General features: G+C 41.2%; 1 pseudogene; it reads right to left on the bottom strand.

Moving 5' to 3' along the window:
* Positions 1–4,322: 4,322 nt before the first annotated feature.
* On the bottom strand, positions 4,323–5,022 carry LOC116094076 (annotated as a pseudogene).
* Positions 5,023–6,413: the final 1,391 nt, after the last annotated feature.

A 6,413-nucleotide genomic window follows, 5' to 3' on the forward strand; every position in this document is an offset into this window, starting at 1 on the left:
CAGACTACAGCAACAATAAAGATAACACTCCAATAATCAAAAGAATGGAATGTTTCATTTAATCCTGTATTCACTTTATAGTTTTCAAACCTGAGCTTCAGATAGTTTCCTTAGCATGTTCAAGAGCCTCCTGCAGAGAGCACAGCCACAGAATACAGATCTATTTCCAATTCCAGATGCTCTCAGCTGCTCTAGGTATCCTCTTAAAACAAGTTCATCACTACACTCTCATGGTCATGAAAGAAGAAGGTTTATTACCCATCAGCACTTTGAGTTGGAACTCAGCACTAGACTCATCAGAAAAAAAAAGGTAGGAAATGCAATCCTACCAGGTTTTTAGCAGATTTTGTATCCTCCTTTTTGTACTTCTCCACATTTTCCTTTATCAACATCATTTCCCACCCATTCTATATCAGTTGCAACTATTTTACTTCAATTTTGATTGACCTAAACAACCTTTCTGACATTGAAGCATTGGCCAACTCTCCAATTTAAAGGAGAAAAATACTGTCAAGCAAGAGTTCCTTTAGATTCCCCCTTTCCCATCTGTCTGAGCTTACCCCTTCCATTCTCTTGTCACTCTGTCACATGTGCCCATAGATAAGCTCTTTCTTGTGCACTCTGGGTCCCACCCCACCCTCTTCCTGTCTGTTCTGAGAACTTTCCTTCTCAATTATGTCCATTTCTTTTACCTCAGAATTCCCTCTTCTCTTGGCTCTTCCCTTTCCTTTTTAAAACAATTTCACATTCCTTATCCTAAAAAGAAAAAAATAAACCTCCAGTCTGCTCTCCTCTCAAACTGTTTGCTTTCCAGGCTCCCCTTCAACTCTAAAGGCTTATCAAAACAGTTTACACTGGATGAATTCACCCCATTATCTCCAACTTGCTCCATGACTCATTTTGGTCTGGCTTCAGCTTCCCACTGCCTTTAGGTTGCTCTCAGATGACCCAACCCTGAGTCCAGCTCTGAAATCACCAAAACCAAGGTACAGATAGCTGCAAAGCCACCTCTTTGTAATAGCTGTCTTTCCTATAGCCTTTTGCTCATCTGATACTAGCTAGGAATAAAGACTTCACTCGATCAGTTCACCAGTTCCTCATTAAAAATATTAAATTATATGGCTCAATGAAACACTGAGACAAAACAAAAACAAAAACAAAAACAAAAACAACAACATCAACAAACCAGAACTGTACTTCCTGATGAAGCCAAAATGGCTTCTAGAGTGCACATTCTATTTATATTAATCTCCACCTCTGTCACACAGCCAAATATTTTTCTCTTAAGATCTAGCAAGGTCAACTTCTGTCAGAGGGTTAAAAATAGTAGGAAAGATAAATAGTCACTTACTTTATCCTAAATGTCTTTAGAATTGACAGCTGTCTCCTGCTGCTATTGGCTTTTCCATTTACTTATTGAACGGCACTTTGTTGCTTCCAAGTTTTGTCAGTTATGAATAAGACTCCAATAAGTATTATTGTGAAGGTTATTGTCTGGACCTACATTTCAATTCCTTTGAGTAAATACTAAGACACATAATTCCCAGACACTGTCCCTTTTATACAATACTATCAAAATCTCTTTCAAAGACGATTTAGGATGTTTCATTTCCCAAGCAATGGATGAGAGTCTCTATTGCTCCAGAGCCCTTCCTATGACCAGGAATATTGATCTTGATATACAAATATGAAGATTCTCCAATCCTTCCCCAAAGCCTAAGGTAGGAAGAACTGGGGTTAACGGTGACCAAATTAAGATTCTGTGCAAGAAGAATGTGAGAAATGCATGACAAATACGAATCCTCAAGCTGGATGTGGTGGCACACATCTACAACCTCTGCATTGGAAGGTTGAAGATAGAGCACGAGGAGACTGAGGATAGCTTCGTCTGTGAAACAAGAAAAAAGTATCCTGAAGAAAAGGAACATCTTTTGCCTCTAGGATGACCGTGGCTCACGGTCATCCTGCAAAAGAGAGACAGATTATAAAATGATGAGGATTAGAAATTGACCCTGGTGAAACACAAATGTTGGGGAACCCTGTTGTCTAGGCCACAGTTCACCATGTCTGGATAGCTCTCTGAGCTTGATGCAGAATGGAGGACTCCCGTTTTCAGTAGGGGTTCCCTTTCTCTACCTGGCCTTTGTTGGAAAGTGTCTCTGAGCACAGACACCTGACCTTGTTTGGAGGATGACTTTGTGCAGAGCTCTCTGCAAACGCAGCATGACTCAGCAAGCAAATCCTGCTCTAGCTTCCCACCCGAATGATAAGTAAGTACTGTGTTCTGGCCAAGCAGCTCTCTCCATCCACCTGTACCGTTAAGAGCTCTTATATACCCGGCCCCAGAACAATAAAGTAGAGTTGTCTCACTGAAGCTCTGACCGAAAGTCCTGTCCCACTTACAGCTGTTTGAATTCTGCATGATGCTCCTGGTTCCTTGGCCCTTATGGGTGGGTGGCCAAAGAACGACCCTTGACTCCAGGAGAAGGGAGATCCATATACATTTTTTTTTTTTTTAGATAAAGCAATATGTTCTACAGTAGAAAGACATTTTAATGTAGGGAAGATTGTTTCAGACTTTTGGTTCTGTGACAAGGACAAGCCCTTGATTTCAAAGCCAAAGCATATTCCCAGGGATCACCCAAGCAAACAGTGGCTAAGTCCTTTGTAGAAAAAATTAGTTAATTTTAGCTAGTCTATTCATTGTTTCTTGAACTAAGAATTCACAGGGCAAAGTATATATCCTATGATAAAACTCAGTCTATGGCTATATGGAAGTCAGTGTCATGCGATATCTTAATACCTGAGCCACTTTACTGTATTTATGGAGCAGACTAAGACATCCAAATAAAATCCACATCTTGGCTGGGGCTCAAAGAATCTGTTGTAACATCTTCAAGGAACGTCAGTTCAGAGGATGAATTTCCTCCTCCTTGGAGGAAAAGGTTATAGGGAGAAGAGGAGCAGAAGAAGGAGGAGGAAGAAGAGAAGGAGGAAAAGGAAAAAGAGGAGCTTTATCACATATTCTCTGAATATGAAGGCTGGACCAAATGGTCAGGTTATATAATGTCATCAGAACCCAAGAATGATAAAAAGTGGATTTATGTAAACTGAATAAAGAACCAAAATTATAGATACATTTTTATTACAAATAGAAAATTGATTTAAAAAACCTTTCATTTTTTAGTTTAGTATGACCCATTAAATCTGCCCAGTGATAAGTCACAGTTAGGATACATCCATACTTGAAACTGGGTTCAGATCTAGGGATGCTAGGAATGTTATGGTATAGGTAACAGAAGAACATGAAAAGTCTTGTTACTTCTTTCATGAGGCATCCCTGTACAGAATCTCAAGCAGGTCTAAAAATGGACTGAGGTGGGAAGTACAGGGTAGAAGAGACAGTGGAGGCTGACAGCTTTCTCTGCAATTAGAGTGTGGCTAGGGTGAGCTGTCTCTCAGGTGATGCAGCTTTTGTGAAGTTTAAATGAGTAGCTACCATTTTTTTGTTCAGTCTGACTATAAACAGGGAAGAAGATGCAGCTTAACAACTATCTGCAGACATTAAAAATGAATTCACATTCTTTATGAAAGTCTGGTATAATGAATTGTGAAGGGGCAAGATTAGAAAATGAGAGTTTTCAGTTTTTATAATAGTGTAAATCTTGAAAGAATCTATCTATCTATCTATCTATCTATCTATCTATCTATCTCTCTTTAATTAGCCTTTTTATTGTTTTTCTTTTCTTTTCTTTTTTTAAAAATTGAAGGTCCCTTACTGGTCCTGCTTTCATGAGTGGCCAAGATTAAGGAAAAGGGGAGAGCAACCAGCTGGTGCAAGGAAGGTCATTTCCACATTTTTTTTTTTTTTTATTATTTTTTCATTAGATAATTTCTTTATTTACATGTAAATTTCTCCCTTCCCAGTTTCCCCTCTAAAAAACAAAGAAACAAACGAAAACAACAAAAACAAACCCCAGCTGCCTCCCCACTCCCCATGCCTGCCACCCCACCCTCTCCTGCTTATAGGCCCTGGCATTCCCCAACACTGGGGCACAGAACCTTCACAGGGCTGAGGTCCTCCCTCCCATTGATGATCGAATTTGCAATCCTCCACTATACACACACGCACATTTTATTTACACACAGAACTAAACAGACAAGCACAGAGTCACTATTGTGGTTAGAAGTTGGCAGCATGAGATGGGGAGGGATGAGGAGTAGGGGTGTCGTTAAAAAAATACAGCCTCCTCCCCCAAACTGGGTGCCTTGGATGGACAGGACTTGGTCGACTTCAACCCAAGAGGAATAAGAAGATCAAAAGCAGTTTGGGAAGGCCAGAACTGTCAGGGATGGAGGGAGAAGGATGGTCCAGGGGGTGCGAGGGATGTTTGGCAACTGGGGTGAAGAGATAGCCCTCCCCCTGTTGGGATCCTCCCAGCCCCTCCGGTCTGGCAGGAAAGGGGCAGCGTGCAACACCCAAGAGCAGGTCTAGGACTGCTAGATGCTCCAGGCAGGAGGCTGGAGGTGGTTCACAAAGGCTTGCCCTCCAAGGAAATGATGGCGCTGTCACCTAGTTTCTCTGCCAGGGTACAGCAGTTCTTGACCTCCTCATAGCAGTTAGCTTATAATTCATACTTGATTACCGTCTGCTTCTTCTTGATGGCATCCTTGGAGCTGGCGTAGATCACTTTGCTCTTAAGGGGTGCATTCTCAGGGGCCCAGAAGATGAACACTACATCCTCCTTGCTCTCCTTGGTCTTGTAGGTTTCATCATAGAGAGCATAGCGGCAGTCCTTGTCGGCAGCATCTTGACGAAAGTCATGTAGGGGTCATTCACAGTCTGCCCCACGTCTCCTACCAGGACCTCCTTGCCCTCCTCCAGGATGATGTTCTTCTTGTCCTCACTCAGGCAAAAAACAAAACAAAACAAAACAAAACAAACAAACAAACAAAAACCACTGCCTTCTTGTGTTTCTTCACTTCTTCTGGCATTGAAGACTTGCGAACTTTCATGTCATTGAACACCAGAGGCCATGTTTCCGGAAAGGAAAGGGAGACAGAAAGAGCTACTGAAGACCTGAGCTGCCGCAGCTGCTGTCAGGACCCAACTGAACCAGAATCTATATTTTTAATTTTGTGAGTTTTTAATATTTTATGCTCTTGCCATTCCCTGGGGGACTCCTCATGTCCTCTCAGTGGACCTAGCCTTCCTCCCTCACCCCATCCCTTTGTGTCAGCCACCAAACCCCAGAGGCCCTTTCTACCTGGGAATCTACTGCACATGACTGCTGAGGGATCATGTAGGCAGTCTTTTCTCTTCTTCTTGTCCTCCACTTCCAATTCCCTAGTCTCATACCCCAGTGAGAACACGCAGGGTTCTTGAGTCAAACCTAGATTTTCTCCCTTCTGTAGATCCTTTCAGCATCCCCTGACCCCATTTCTAGACCATCCTCATGCTCTACCCATGGTCCCCAGAAGCTACACTAGGCTGGAATTCAGAAGCACTCCCTGTGAGGTAAACCATATTCACCATACAACCGTAAGATACAGAGCACCCAACAGAAACCAAGGACCTTTGAAACGTCCACCTAACAGAGACAAGACCTGGTATCAGCACCTAGACTTATAATAGCCCCAAGCCCAGATGCCTAGACATCAGTGCAAAAAATATTATTAACAACCAAGACAGTATGCTACCACCATAACTGCGAGAAATTTGATATAGCTGGAGCACAGGGCAGGGACTTCAAATAGCTATTATATATATATGCTCAAGGACCTTAAAGAGGATATTATCAAACTTGTTAATGAAGTCTGTGAATACACAGAGAAATGAAATGATAAAAATAGCTTAAAATATGAAAATAGCAATTGAATCACTAAAGAAAAGCCAAACTTAAGTAAAAATGGAAATGAAAAATTTAAGAATTCCACCAGAACTTCAAAGAAGAATTAACTCCAGCACTCTTTAAATTATTCCACAAAATAGAAACAGAAGGAAAATTGCCTAATTCTTTTGACAAGGTCACAATTATCTTGATGGCTCTACCACAAAAAGACTCAAAAGAGAAAACGATTTACAGACCAATTTCCTTACGAATATTAGAACAAAATTCTCAGTAAAATACTAGTAAACTAAATTTAAGAATACATAAAAAAACCTTTCTGCTATGATCAAGTAGGCTTCATACCACAAATTCAGGGATTGTTCAGCATAAATCAATAAATGTAATCCAACATATTAACAGGCTGAAAGAAACAGCGACAACAACATATGATCATCTTATTAGATGCAGAAAAGGCCTATGACAAACTCTAACAGCATTCCATCATGATAAAAGTCCTGGAGAGAGTGGGGATACAAGGAACAACACACACACACACACACACACACACACACTCACACACCT

The sequence above is a fragment of the Mastomys coucha genome, unplaced genomic scaffold, assembly GCF_008632895.1.
Source record: "Mastomys coucha isolate ucsf_1 unplaced genomic scaffold, UCSF_Mcou_1 pScaffold16, whole genome shotgun sequence".
NCBI classification, from domain to species: Eukaryota; Metazoa; Chordata; class Mammalia; order Rodentia; family Muridae; genus Mastomys; species Mastomys coucha.